The following is a 15,628-nucleotide window of genomic DNA, read 5'->3' on the forward strand; positions in this document are numbered from 1 at the left end:
CCATGTAGTATAATCCTCCCCCTCTGGAAAACACCCATCACTGGTCACCGAGAAAACGTGCCTTTCCCACCCTCAAACCCATGGCCAAGATGTCAGGCACAGAGACCTCAGGAGTCACCACTCACCACCCCAAGAAATTTCCTCTGCGAAGTGCCCTCACTCCCCATCTTGTCAGCTTGAAAATATTAAACACCACTGAAGGAAATTTAAGGTTTCTTTTTCAGATTTAAATGTCTACTTATTTCAAAATGAATTAGTAGTTCTCTGGGTTTCATAATGTTTAATTCATTAATGATAACTACAGCTCGAGAATTTGAAAGGGAAATTGCTTTCAGGATAAAATTAAATGTGAAACGCTGAGCGGTGATTCACGGCTGTTCCTATCTAAATTACTAATCCATGTGACAGACCTGGTTGGCAGCACAAAAAAGCAATACTCTTTTCCCCCACTGCCTCACAGACTTTGCCGAATTGTTTTGCAAACCGTCTAAACCCAAGTCCTAAATAATCCCCTGCCAGCAGCCTCCATTTCATTGCAGAATCTAGTTCTTAGCATCTCTATTGCCTCAGAGAGGTTCAGGATGGACTAATACTTCGGTGCCTCAGAAAAAAGAGTTTTCTCCACATTCGAGTCTAGATGTACAGTCTGATGAATTTCCAAGGCAATTCATTTTAAATTTAAGGCAAGTATCTAGGTGGTATCTGTCCTCCTGAAAGAAACCTCCATAAAACTCTAAAAATGAGAGCTTTCTTTTAGTTTGCAAGGAAGGCTGGCTAGCTGAGAGTCAATTACATATACCCCTGCTGGAACAACTGGGAGCTGGAACAAACCCTGTGGTCCAAAAGACAAGATAATATGAAGCTTCCAAAGCTTCCTGCAGCCCAGGTTATGCTGCCTCCTAGAACGTCACCTAGGTCTGCTCCTGCGCCAGCACCAGGGTTCACACCCTGACCAGGGTGGAGAAGCAGGGATGCTTCTGACCATGTGCCCCCAAAGGAACTCAGAGACCAAGGTCCCACGGGGCACATCTCCCTGGGAACTGTGGTCCAGACCACCCTGAAAGCCCAAAAACTGGATTCCCCCATCTCCAATCTCCCCCTCACTCCCCCCTACCCTGCATGCTGGTCCTCAGTGGCAAGTCAGACCCCAGGCAGCCCTCGGGAGTGCTCCTCCGTGCCAAAGCTTTAATATGATGCTGCCTTAACCCTGGGGACAATCCACGGAAGGCGCCCTCAGGGTCCCCATACTGCAGGACAAGGCGAGTCAGCAGACATGCGATGCACTTGCCCAAGTTACAGGCCAAGAACATAGCAGAGCCAGGACACACACCACACTTTCTGCCCCGTTGCCCATGCTGTGGACTCTCTGATCACGCCACCCTCAGCTTTGAATATCCGACTTACTCCTTACGACCAGGCAGTAGGCCCACATGCCTTCCGAGGTCTGCAGGCCCTCGGGCGGCTTGGTTCACTTCCAGCTTCTCCATCTTCCGCACACTCTGGCTTCTCCAGACTACGCACCTGTTGTTCTCCACCTCTCCTCCCAGGAGGGCTCCCGAGACCCCCTTGGGTATCCCTCCCCTCCCCCACTTTCTGCTCCTGCAGTGCTACGTTCATTCCCGTCGTCAACCACTCACGGCTTACTGTTGACACTGGGGCTTCCCTGGTGGCTCAGCTGGGAAAGAATCCGCCTGCAATGCGGGAGACCTGGGTTCGATCCCTCGTTGGGAAGATGCCCTGGAGAAGCGAAAGGCTCCCCACTCCAGTATTCTGGCCTGGAGAATCCCACGGACTGTACAGTCAATGGGGTCACAGAGTCGGACACGACTGAGCAACTCCACTCTCACTGACACTGAGGGCACGTGTGGGTCTCCCCGTCAAATCCACGAACTGCTTCTCCAGGGCAGCGGCTCTGGCTCTTCCATGACCGGCCCCCGCACCCACAGCAGGGCCGCAGAGAGGCAGTCCCTAACCTTTGCAACTGACGAATGTGCCATGACAAACGTGTTCAAAGCCAAAGCAGACCACAGACCCAGGGGCTTGTGCCACATTGACTCAGGACCCTTACAAGTGGAGAGGAAGAGACAGGCAAGGGGTTTTGTGCACTTTTTCAAAGCTCTGACTGTCAGGGAGCTTTTTTTCTCCATCAAGCATTCAAACATGGCAACCACGTGCTGGAGAGAACACCTAGCTGTCTGCTCACTAGCTAATGGGTTTATGAAGCAAGCCTGTTTCCGATTTTAAATCAGCAAGGGATAATCTTTAGAGGGGGAACTCAAGAGTCACCCATGTGTTACAAAAGCAAAGAGATGACAAACAATCCCAGCTCCAACTGGCTTTTATTGTTGCTTCCTGGCAGCAGAAGCGAGGGCAAAGAGATACTTGGAAGCAAGAGGTTTTGTAGCTGTCGGCGTTTTTCATTTTAAGGAGAGAGTGTGTCCACTCCCCACAGCTCTTCTGTCGACCCTTCTGCAGGGATGAGTTCATGCAAAGCAGCCGGGACTCCCCACAGCACCAGTCCCGACCATTCAGGTGTCCATTCCTGACCACGAACTTGGCTCAAATAAACCCCGATGCCACTGACATACAAAAATAACAAAAAAAAAAAACAATAAAAAAACAAAAAAAAATAACAATTGCAACTCATGGTAATCGCTTAAATTATAAGATAATGTTCCTAAATGTTCCTCAACCCCTTAGAATAGTTGCGAATGTCCAGTGAATGCGATTTCTCTGCTGCTGCTGCTGCTGCTGCTGCTAAGTCACTTTAGTCATGTCCAACTCTGTGTGACCCCATAGACGGCAGCCCACCAGGCTCCCCCGTCCCTGGGATTCTCCAGGCAAGAACACTGGAGTGGGTTGCCATTTCCCTCTCCAATGCATGAAAGTGAAAAGTGAAAGTGAAGTCGCTCAGTCGTGCCCAACTCTTAGTGACCCCATGGACTGGAGCCCACCAGGCTCCTCCATCCATGGGAATTTCCAGGCAAGAGGACTGGAGTGGGGTGCCATTGCCTTCTCCGGTGATTTCTCCTAGGTACTGTGAAAACACACAAAAATACACTCTATTGTTATGTAAATTTAACCTTCAGGTCATACCCTAGCTAAAACAAACACTACATTAAATCATTTTCCCTCACCTACTCAGAACTTAACGAGCCCCTGGGGGGCATTCTGGATGCCCAGGACTCTCTTTCATAAACTCTTCCAAGGAGACTCCTGGTAACAGGATCACGCGCCATGCTGGGTGTCCTTTCCCTCCACCTCACCTGCAGCCGGCACAGGCCCTCAGAGTAAGCTCCTGACCCTAGAGGTTGGCCTTCACCCAAGTGTTGCCTTCGGTTCACAGCAACTATCTTTGCTATGTTCAGGGGTGTTGCTCCCAGGGAGAAGCATTTGCCAAATATTTTCTAACTTGTCTCTTTTCTTCCCCGTTTATTCAATGTCTCGAGAGCAGCCATGCCTGCTCAGTGTCAGCTTGGAGACCTCAGGACAGAGGGCAGTCCAGCCCAGACACCCTTAGCTGACCCTGCAGGGCACCCACTGCCCTGGGCATCCAGAGAGGCCACCTCAGGTGACCAGGATAAGCATGGGCTTTAGAAGCACCTTCCAAGTTGTCTGCTAAATGGATGAGATGCATGCAGCGTATTTTGCCTTGCGGTTACGCAGAGAAACGGTGCGGGGCAGGACAGTCAGGACCAGGCGCTCCGGGCGGCTCCACAGAAAGGGCCCGCAGCCCTCTTCCCAAGGGACTGAAAAGCAGGCAAAGAGTTGCCCATTCTTGAGTTTCTTAGGGTTCCCACTTTAATGATTAAACAGAAAAACTGAAAAGCATCCATTGTTCATAAAAACAACCTTTCATAAGCATGTCAGGTTCTCAGAAAAGGTTTTTAGAACATTCTAACATCTTGGTTTTCTTTGGAAGGAATGATGCTAAAGCTGAAACTCCAGTACTTTGGCCACCTCATGTGAAGAGTTGACTCAATGGAAAAGACTCTGATGCTGGGAGGGATTGGGGGCAGGAGGAGAAGGGGATGACAGAGGATGAGATGGCTGGATGGCATCACTGACTCAATGGACGTGAGACTAAGTGTTCGAACTCCGGGAGTTGGTGATGGACAGGGAGGCCTGGCGTGCTGCAAGTCATGGGGTCACAAAGAGTTGGACATGACTGAGCGACTGAACTGAACATCTTGGTTAAGCTTGTGTGTTCTAGGAATATTCTAAGTTCTCCATTTCTTTGTAGGAAGGACTAGTTCAAGGAACTCCAGTCTTAACCATTTCCATCACCACAAAATTCTAATGAGGGAAATCCACAGAAACGCGAAATTTCTCTCAAATTTTCAACTGCTAACAATACAAGGAACCATGAAATAAAGACAAAACAGGAAAGTGTATAAGCAGAAGCACCTTTGGACAGGAAGCCATGACAGCAGTCGCGTAACTGGGCTTCATGGCAAGCATCTGTGTTCCGTGATACAGACTTACACGCTGAGCTTGTGCCTTCTCAGTTCAACTCAGGAGGGAAAAGGTGGGCACGTTCGCCAGCTCGAGTCCTGCATCGCCATCTGTCCTTCCTACCACATCCTTCCAACCCTCTCAAGCCTGTCCTGGAAAGAAAGAACTGAAAATACGGAAATAGCACCTTACTGGACCCGCAGCTAACACGAGTCCCCTGCTTTCAGGATTATACAGCTGGGGTGGGGTGGGGTGTAGACAGCACAGCAGGAAGCCTTCAGGGGCCAGACTTCACTGCAGCTGCAGCGTGGCCTGTGCACTCCAAACAAGCTTTACCGATCACAGCCTCTGAGGATGGGATTTATTCTTGCAAACACACACAAGCAACGGCAGTTTAAAAAATCTTCCTGTCCACGTCTGCTCACCTCCCACAGAGCCCGTCTCCACCAAGTGCTCTCACCTGCTCTGGTCTCTTCTACCCAAGGATGAGAACAAACCCCCTCCTCAACCCAGCTGTTCCTTACCCTGCTTCTTCACCACTGGCGCGGCCCCTTCACACCCCTGCCATCCCCCCAAAGTCACGCCCCGTGTGTCTCCTCAGAGCCACTGCCTGGAGATTCTGCTTCAGGACATCACTCATCTCTCCTTTCTTTCAAGGATGTGGAGAGAAGAAGACTTCTTTTAAGTTTAACCAAGAAATGGAAAGGATCAAAGTCCTATCTTCCCATCAGAAAGTTTGCAGGCCTCACTTACTCAGTTCCAAGAGAGAAACAAGTCAGGCCAAAGTAAGGGACCAGCTCCACCCCAGGAAAAGGCCCAGCTGGAACTGAGCACCCCCCACCTTTCTGGATCCTTTCTGGATCTGCCTTGCTTTGAAGCTCCCCTTACTCCACCACCCATCCTCAAGTCTCAGCAGAGCCTGTACCAGCCCGACCACATTACTCCCTGCATCCTCTTTCTCACCTTCCCTCCGTCTGACCCCTCCACTCTCCTCCCCCAAGCCCTGCACCTGCTTCTCAGAGGGGTTGGTAGAAGCCTGAATCACAGGGTTAGCTACTACACCCTTATGGAGGTGAATGTGTAACCCTACCCAAGGGCACTCACGTTTTAGCAAAGGATTTTGTGGCTCAGCTGGTAAAGAATCTGCCTGCAATGCAGGAGACCTGGGTTTGATCCCTGAGTTGGGAAGATTCCCTGGAGAAGGGAAAGGCTACCCACTCCGGTTTTCTGGCCTGGAGAATTCCATGGACTGTATAGTCTATGGGGTCACAAAGAGAGACGACTGAGCAACTTTCACTTTCATGGGCATAAAACCCACAAGGAACAAACAACTAATTTATACTGATTGTCGGTCTCAAACACATCATTAAATTTCTCTGCCCGCTTCTGATTCCTCCCTCGGCCTTATTGGGAGAATGGGTGAGCTAACACGTCCATAACACTGAGAACAGCACCCAGCACCTTACGTGGGTCATGCACTGGGTTATCAGTATGAACCTGCACAGAAGCGCCCCCGAGAGATGAGAACGTGGAGTGACCTGCTGGGATCACAAGGCTGATCACAAGGAGCGGAGCAGGGATACAGCTCCGAGTCCACAGGAACCAGCTCATGCCGTCTTCTCCACACCACAAGGAATGAATCTCTAATGGTAAACCAAGGCCGGCAGGCGGCGGGGCGAGAGTGCGCCCGCAGGGGGTCTGTGGTACGCCGACAGCAGAAGGTCAGAAGGAAGGGCTGGACGGCCGGAGCAGGCATCAGGTGATTCCTGCAGCGCGGCCTGAGCCGCACAGGCTCAATGTCCCATCGGGGCTCACTCAGCCGTCTCTGAATCGCAGTGACCTCAGGCTATCAACTCACCCCATGTAGACCCAGATTCTCCTGAGTATAAAATGGAAACCGTTTACTCGGGAGGGCGTAAGCCCCTTTCACCGTGAAGTGTTCGTGGCAAAAGGCAAAAGTTTTCATGAGGGAGCTTCCAGAAAAGGGTCTTGAGGTCAGGAGGGCAGCAAATCAGTTGGTGTCCCCCGACATTCAGAAGGGGGATTCATAGAACAGCATGCTAGATATGAACATTTATTTTAAAAAAAACTTAATACCAGAGCCAAGAAATATTGCTAATGACCTTGATACATATGGTTAACATTTCTGAATGAATTCTGAGCAGTCTGACTTTTAATCGCCAAAACACTGCTGAAAACCTACTCATTTCCATCATATGTTACAAATCCATAATCAGGCCTCCTTTCTCTCTAGCTTGTCCTACGTCGGGAAAGCATTGACTATTCCACCAGAGGAGACTTCCCTCGAAATAACCTCAATATCCTCAACTGTCACATAATTCAGCAGCTACTCACTGCACTATAAGCCTGGGATGAATTTCTGGTATAGAAACAAAATGGCAATAATAAGATAAATTCTATCATAATAAGATAAATTATAATTCTATCCTGACCAGAGCACAGGGTAACTGAAATGAAAACTAGATTTTTAGCATTTCATATTTAATATTATGTCCATTGAAGATGCTTGTTTTCAGTATATTTTGCTTCTAATAGCAGTTATTTTTTCTTTTTTTAGATTTTTTTTTATGTGGACCATTTTTAAGGTTTCTATTGAATTTGTTACAATATTGCTTCTGTTTCATGTTTCGGGTTTTTTGGCATGTGGGATTTTTACTTCCCTGACCAGGGATTGAGCTGCCTGCACTGGAAGGCAAAGTCTTAACCTGGGAGACTTAAATAACACCGGACCAGCAGGAAGTCCCGGCAGCAATTGCTTTTTATTTGTACTTTTCAATACTGTGAAGTTTTGCAAGATCAGTGTATTATCATGGACTGGCACACTGATGCTACTGGCTGAGTTTCCATTCTGTACTTGATACACAGCTTTGAGCAAGATGCTAAATCTCTCTGTGCCTCAGTTTGGTCATCCAAAAAATGGGGACAAAACCTGCTCCTATATTACTGTGAGGATCACACTGGGTGACTTGAGTTTGACAAGACACTAGATTCAGTAACTGCCAAGTACATAGTCAGACCACCTGACCTGCCTCCTGAGAAACCTGTGTGCAGGTCAAGAAGCAAGAGTTAGACCAGGACATGGAGCAACAGACTGCTTCCAAACAGGGAAAGGAGTAGTCAAGGCTGTATATTGTCACCCTGCTTATTTAACTTATATGCAGAGTACATCATGAGAAACGCTGGGCTGGAAGAAGCACAAGCTGGAATCAAGATTGCGGGGAGAAATATCAATCACCTCAGATATGCAGATGACACCACCCTTATGGCAGAAAGTGAAGAGGAACTAAAGAGCCTCTTGATGAAAGTGAAAGAGGAGAGTGAAAAAGTTGGCTTAAAACTCAACATTCAGAAAACTAAGATCATGGCATCCGGTCCCATCATTTCATGGCAAATAGATGGGGAAACAGTGGAAACAGTGGCTGACTTTGTTTTTCTGGGCTCCAAAATCACTGCAGATGGTGACTGCAGCCATGAAATTAAAAGACGCTTACTCCTTGGAAGAAAAACTATGACCAACCTAGACAGTATATTAAAAAGCAGAGAGATTACTTTGCCAACAAAGGTCCGTCTAGTCAAAGCTATGGTTTTTCCAGTAGTCATGTATGGATGTGAGAGTTGGACTATTAAAAAAGCTGAGCACCAAAGAATTGATGCTTTTGAACCGTGGTATTGGAGAAGATTCTTGAGAGTCCCTTGGGTTGCAAGGAGATCCAACCAGTCCATCCTAAAGGAAATCAGTCCAAATTCATTGGAAGGACTGATGCTGAAGCTGAAACTCCAATACTTTGGCCACCTGATGCAAAGAACTGACTCATCTGAAAAGACCCTGATGCTGGGAAAGACTGAAGTCGAGAGGAGAAGGGGACGAAAGAGGATGAGATGGTTGGATGGCATCACTGACTCAATGGACATGAGTCTGAGTAAACTCCGGGAGTTGGTGATGGACAGGGAGGCCTGGCGTGCTGCAGTCCATGGAGCTGCAAAGAGTTGGACATGACTGAGCGACTGAATTTAACTGAAGTACATAGTAGCAATTTTTTCACTTATAAAAGCACAAATCCAATTCAAAGATATTTAATTACCCAAAATTTTGCAATCTCCATACTTAAAGACTGGCAGGCCTTAGCTCTCACAGCACTGGGGCCAGCGCCCCCACTCACTCTTCCTCTTCCAACATACTAAACTCTCACTATTCAGAAGTGAGTTATGCGCATCAGCCCACTGAACATTCTCTGAAGGAGTAAAAATGCTTTCTCCATAACCCAGAGAAAGTGGGCTTGTTTTCTGAGAAAATGAAATAGGCCAGAGCCTGAACCAGCAGATTCCAGTTAATCAGTACTACCTGCTAGGAGTTTTTTGAGACTGATGGAGCCAAGATTCTATTAGTAAACAAACCTCAGGAAAGGAAAATTAAAGCTGCTTTACTCCCCAAAGTATTTTCCTAATCTATCTTAATAAGCATAGTTTCATTCTGTTTATTCACAACCATTTTTCATACCATACTAAATGAATTTTGTCTGATTAAGTTAATTTTAGAAATATAAATATGAATTTCATGCTTCTACTACTATTTGCATGCACTTGGGCTCTAAGTCTATTTTGTTCCCTGAAAACCTAACTCAACATCTTACCTTAAACCCAAAGGGAAAACCCCTGGGTTGAACAAAAAGTTCGTGGCAATGTGCCCTGAGACTGTCCTTGCAGCCACAACATAACAGCACATCAGGAGAAGACTCTATCAAGACAGTCACCACGTCTTTCCAACAGTAGACAAGTATAAACGAAGTCAAAGGTAGTAACCAACACATTACACTTCTGAGTGCAGACACAAGATGGGCTGTCAAGATGCAGTGTCCCCAGAGAGGGCACTGGCCTTAATCAACCAGCGTCCATGAAGACATCCAAAAGGGCACGGGAAATACAAAAAAGTTAGATCTCTGCAATCCCTAAGGAGACTGAGAACTAGTTAAAGGCGTAACAGTTCACACTCATATTTATTGGTCAAAAAAAGAGTAAGTTAGGTCATCAGAATGCAAAGAAGAATAAGGTGGACCCAGCCCTCAGAGAGCCCGCAGCTGGCCATGCCCAGGACCTGCACTAGGTCTGACAGACACAGAAGGCAGTAAAGGTCATTTTTAGGGGCCATGACCAAGGCTTCCAGGGGTGCAGTCAGTAAAGAACCCACCTGCCAATGCAAGAGAGGCAAGAGACACGAGTTCGATCTCTGGATTGGGAAGATGCCCTGGAGAAGGAAATGGCAACTCACTCCAGTGCTCTTGCCTGGAGAATCCCATGGACCAAAGAGCCTGGAGACCTACCGTCCATGGGGCCACAAAGAGTCAGACACAACTGAGCACACAGACTTAAATAATAATTGGGGATTCAGTGAAGGGATCTGAGCAGGGAACTAAAGGTAGAGTTATAGTTTGAATGACAGGGTGGAGTAGAATAGAGGAACAGAAAGTGTGTGCGCGCAGCTGTGTCCGACTCCTCGTGGCCCCAGGGACGGCAGCCCACCAGGCTCCTCTGTCCCTGGGATTCTCCAGGCAAGAATACTGGAGTGGGCTGCCATTTCCTTCTCCAGAGGATCATCCCGCGTCTCTGGCATCTCCTGCGTTGGCAAGTGGGTTCTTTACCACTAGTGCCACCTGGGAAGCCCAGAAGAATAGAACAGAAGGACAGGATTGAACACAAGAGCAAGCAGGTTGGCTGGCCGCAAGCCAGGGGTTGGTGAGGTTCCCAACCGGGGCAGTGGTAAAGAATCCACCTGCCAACGTAGGATCCCTGTGTTGGAAAGATCCCCTGGAGGAGGAAATGGCAACCCACTCCAGGATTCTTGCCCAGAAAATCCCATGGACAGAAGCCTGGTGGGCTACAGTCCATGGGGTCCCAGAGAGTCAGACGCGACTGAGCACACACGCATGCTGGCCAGAGTGACCCGGCTCAGATGAGGAAAGGGTCTTCCAACCAGGTTCCCCGTATTCCAGGCAGGGTCCCATAGATAGCAACCCTCATGCACAGTCTGTAAAACATTTTAAATCTAGAGGAGATCGTAACCAGTCTGGGAGTAACACACAGAAACCAAGCTGTGTGACGACCTGAAGTCCTGCACTGCAGGCGGATGCTTTACCACCGAGCCACCAGGGAAGCGCCAACATGGAGTCACAAACCACTTCCGTTTTCAACACATTCAAGCGCCCTCTGCTCAGGAAACGTTTCCCTTGTTCCCACCACTCTTTTGACCTCTGTCCTCTCGCAGCCAGCCCTCGAGAGGGTCTCTCTCCCACTGGCGACACGGTTCAGCCTCAGACTCGTGATGACCACGCGGATGTGGGTTACCCTCCAAGTGGCGGGTCTGACCTCGCTGCTAAATTTCCAAAGTGGACTCCTGATGTGTCCCACGTCGGTGCTTCCCCTGCAGTTTGACATTTGTTACCACCCTTCTTCACCCAGGACCTCAGACTTGAGAACCTGTTTCCCTCTCACCCCTCATTCAATCGGTCTTTGAAATCCCACTGGTTCTGGCTCTGGAACGCCTCCCGTGCTCATGCGCAGCCCCCACTCCCGAGGCCCCTCTCCTGGAGTCCATCTCCCCGCCTGTGCTCTGGCCCCCACTGGCCTCCCCACCTTCGTCCTCCCACCAATCCACACTCATTGCAGCCAGATTAAGCTTCTGAGAGCACAACTCCACACCTCGTCCTCCCAGGCCCCCACGTCATCAGTGGCTTCCTGCCAAATAAATTCCAAAGCCCCTCTCCACCAACCACTCTAATCCTCCCCCCTACAAGTCCTGCTTACTCCATACTTCAGTCAGAAAGCATCTTTTGTTGTCCAGAAGAGAAGATCCACCCTCCCTTACACCTTGTTCCTGCAGAAACGCCACTGCACCTGCCCGCCTGTCCAGACGACTACCCACCTTTCCAGGGACTGTTAAATGCCACTTCTTCCAGGAAGCCATTCTCTAGCAGGAAGCCATCTGTCCCCCTCTGAATTCCAAGGCCACTTCATCCAGTTATCACCTGGCATTTGAGTCCCGTGCATACACACTGCTCTTCCTCCTACAGAGGTAACCTCCTATATGTGTGTGTTAGTCACTCAGTCGTGTCCGACTCTTTGTGACCTTAGGGACTGTAGCCCATCAGGCTCCTCTGTCTGTGGGATTCTCCAGGCAGGAATACTGAAGTGGGCTGCCATTTCCTTCTCTGGGATCTTCCCAACCCAGGAATCGAACCTGTGTCTCTTACGTCTCCTGCATTGGCAGGTGGGTTCTTTACTGTCGGAGCCATCAGGGAAGCCCCACCTCCTATATGAAAATAATCAAAACAATGCACTAAATTAGCACTTTCTTACAAGGAAGTATTTGTGCCAAGAGTTATGGAAGACACAAGACCATCAGCTGACAGCTTAGCAAAGAAATGATGCTCAACCCATGCAAAAAATAATGCAATAACATCAATAACTCTTTTTAATTATCATATACAGATGTTAGTTGAAGTCATAAAAATACAGGACATCTCAGAGAAAGTGAGTCATCTTAACAGAATGGAAAGTCTGCAGCAGCACGCCGCAGTGGTTTACAGCATAAACCCTGGAGCCACTGATGGCGGGGTTCTAATCCCAGCTCTGGCGCTGACTCCTCTCGTGACCCTGGGTAAATCACTTAGCCTTTCTGCGCCCCAATTTCTTGAAAATGGAGAAATTAAATTAGAGATATTAATAGTAGCTTCCCCTTAAGACTACTGTAATAATGATGCCCGTACTGTATGCAAAACACTTAGGAGCCCAGCACAGAATTAGTGCCAGCTGTATCAGCTTGTGGTTCAGTCGCCCAGTCGTGTCCAACTCTTTGCAACCACATGGACTGCAGCACGCCAGGCCTCCCTGTCCTTCAGCATCTCCGGGAGTTTGCCCAAGTTCATGTTCACTGCCTCTCATCCTCTGGGCCCTCTTCTCCTGCCCTCAATCTTTCCCAGCATCAGCGACTTTTCCAATGAGTCGTCTATTGGCGTCAGATGACCAAAACACTGTATTAGCTACTCTTAGTCTTATTATTGTGAAAATGTTTTGTATGGGATGAAAAACAGAAGAATCAAAAATATTTGGTTCTTAAGATTTCTTCTAGAAAAAAGAGAGACTTTACCATCTTAAAGTCATCAAGCCAAATCTGCTCTGTCTGCTGAGTGGGAGTGTTTGCTTGACAGGACAGGTGACCTTCACCAGGGTGGCTCTTTGTCCAGTGGACCGAACCCTGCGAACAGGGCAGGCTCGGAGACCACTGACTCCAAACAAAGGCTTCAGCCAACGAAGGGCTCACCCACAATCTGCCGTTGTGTCCTGCAAACAAGCCCGCTGTTGTCATCCAGACGGGTGCCAAAGGAAACCGTCTGACTTACGCATTCCGGACAGCGGCTCGACGTAGACACACCACAAATACAATCAGCGCTTCAGAGGAAATCTAGTACGAGGCGCTGACTCTGGTCTGATAAGCGAGCCAATCAGCAGCTTCAGAGGAAATCTAGTACGAGGCGCCGACTCTGGTCTGATAAGCGAGCCTTTGGGTTCAGCTTTTTAAAGAACACTACTCCACCACATTCAGCAGCGCAGAAGCATATGTGAGTCCATTTTCAAAGTCCATCACACCATATAGAGATTTACTTACTAACGGTGGGGAACAGCTGTGACTACGGGGTATCAACATCTGTCATTTCCCCCCCAAATAGGAAGATGTAGTAAACATAAATTGCCACAAATATTTGAACTTGAACTTGTGTTGCAGACACATATTCCTACCTGGGGAAATGAGAACTGCTGGGACATCTGATGTTTTATTACTTTTTACTGAAAATATTTATAGCTCAGGGCTGCTTGTTATTCACAGGTCAGAATTATTAGACTGGTAGAGTAATAAATCCACGTTTATCACCCTCTTGTTTTCTGATAAATTTTAGAAAGCAAAAGAATTTTAGCAGTAAGACTGATGTTACCTTCACAAGAACAAATAAACAAACAAACTCTCATTGTCCACGGTTAGAGTGTCTGCTTTTACTCACTACCTGGAATACTGGCGCGGCTGCCCCACACAATCCCAAGCGTCAGGGAAGGTTAGGGAGGCAGTGGGTACGGCTGTTTAGTGGCTAAGCCTGTCTGACTCTTTCCACCCCACACACTGCAGCCCACCAGGCTCCTCTAGCCATGGGCTTTCCCAGTGAGGATACTGGAGTGGTTGGCCATTTCCTTCTCCGGGGGATCTTCCTGACCCAGGGACTGAACCCACGGCTCCTGCATCGCAGGCCGACTGTTCTACCCCTGAGCTGCCGGGGAAGTTCCCCTGGGAAGGTAGACTGACTGCCGAAACACATGCCCCAGGCCTCCCTGGCTAATGCCGTGTGGTTCAACGTCTTCACACTGCAGCCCAGCGCAGCCTGGCACACGAGGCTCTGCTCCACATGGTCATTCAGGACCCAGGCTCCTTCCCCCTGTGACTCCCCCGTACCCCAGGGCTTCCCGGTTCTCCCCGGCCCCCTGCAGCTGGCCAGCAGGCCAGGAAGAGAGTCGAGGGGCAGGAACACCCCGCCTCTCGACACCTCTCATTCCCACATACACCCTCTTGGTGAGAACCAGTCACGTGGCCCCGCCTCCATGCAGAAAGTAACCCAGGACCGAGGGTGTCAACTGGGGCGATTCTGACTCTCAAGGGGCACGCAAAAACGTCTGGAGACATCCGTGGTTGCTATAACTGGGCAACAGGCACCTAGTGGGCAGAGTCCAGGGATGCGTCCCCCAGGGCACAGGACGGTCTCCCCACAACAGAGTGAACCAGCCCCAAACGGCAATAATGCTGTTTTGGTAAGCATCGAGCCAGTTGTCAGAACTGCATGCACATCAGTGCTTGGATCTCCCACCATTTCCCACTACCACACACTCTCACCAATCCCAGCAAATCCACATATCGATAGTCTGTTCATCTGCTGCTTGTTGGTTCCTCCATTCACTCACCCAAGCTCTTAAACAAGACAAAGTCCTACAGTCAAAGAATTCACAGTGGAGCAGGTGAGTCAAGCATATATAGAATTATCAGATATGGGGATAAGTGGGATTTAGGGGAAAATGGAAGGAAAATTTAATTTTGCTTGAGAGAGTTGGAGGAGAATCCATAGGACAAATGGAACAGGAAAGATGTCTTGAAGGAAGCATATACTCATGGTTTTCCATCAGAAAGCTGTGTTTTTATTGGCAGGGAGGGGTGGACAAAAAAAGTGGTTCCAGGAAAAAGGGAACCGAAAAAACAAAGGAATGCCAATACGAACGGATATGATTTATTCCCTTTTTGTTGGGGGGGGAAATAAGAACTAGGAGAGGAAGGTGACCAAAAACTGCCCTTTGTTCCATGCTTTTTAGCAATGTATTCATGAAAGTCTCAAGTTCCCAGCCACACACACGGGCTGTCAGTCAAGTGGTCTCTAGAGAAACACTTCCCACCGTCAGACTCCATAGGAACTTGTTAGCACAGGGCAAAGTCAGGTAATAGCCAGAAACCTCACTGCAAATTTCCCAACAGGACCTGTCGGGGAGTCCTCCAAACCACGCTGCCGCCAAGCCAACATGCAACTGACTCAGGCAGATGGCTGACCAAACGCGTCCATCCTTGTTCCCAAGGACAGGACAGGGCAGAAGGCAGATCTCCTCCTAAATTACACTGCACTGAGCCCGTTGGGTTAAAACAGGAAAGTGTTGCTTCTTCCCGTCTTGAATCCCAGGAGCGAGAGTGGCTCCCAGCTCCCCAGAACAGTCCTCCTGGGTTTATACCCCGGCTCCGGCGTAAATTCACTGTGTGGCCTTGAAGAAGTTACAGAAGTTTCCAGAATCTTAGGAAACTTCCCTCCCAAATAATATACTTAAAGCTCTTAGCACTTCACCCGAAACAGATAATAAACATGTGTACCATAGCCATCTCCTCCACCCCCCAAAACTGTCTTTCAATTGTCGTAAAACGCACTGTAGAAGCCACCCAAGCTTGGGAAGAAAAGCACCTGATGGGCTGTCATGTTGTTTTGTAGATTATTAACAGCAACTTCAATTTTCTTGGGCAAGATGCTATTAATCACAAACCAATCCCACCATGTGAACAACCGTGGCTCTTATTTTTAAAGCT

At 48.6% G+C, this 15,628-nt stretch overlaps 1 protein-coding gene across 6 annotated transcripts in view; it reads right to left on the bottom strand.

The window, feature by feature from the left end:
- Positions 1–15,628, bottom strand: part of RNF152 (ring finger protein 152) — a 72,362-nt gene that overhangs the window by 44,197 nt on the left and 12,537 nt on the right. The window contains exon 1 of one of the 6 annotated variants that reach the window (XM_027525856.1): positions 11,393–11,632. The exons of the other annotated variants lie outside the window; for them this stretch is intronic. The gene's annotated coding sequence lies outside the window, so the exon portion shown is untranslated. Of the gene's footprint in view, positions 1–11,392; positions 11,633–15,628 lie in introns of those variants that run through there. 6 annotated transcript variants of the gene reach the window in all.

Source organism: Bos indicus x Bos taurus, chromosome 24 (assembly GCF_003369695.1).
Source record: "Bos indicus x Bos taurus breed Angus x Brahman F1 hybrid chromosome 24, Bos_hybrid_MaternalHap_v2.0, whole genome shotgun sequence".
Classification (NCBI taxonomy): Eukaryota; Metazoa; Chordata; class Mammalia; order Artiodactyla; family Bovidae; genus Bos; species Bos indicus x Bos taurus.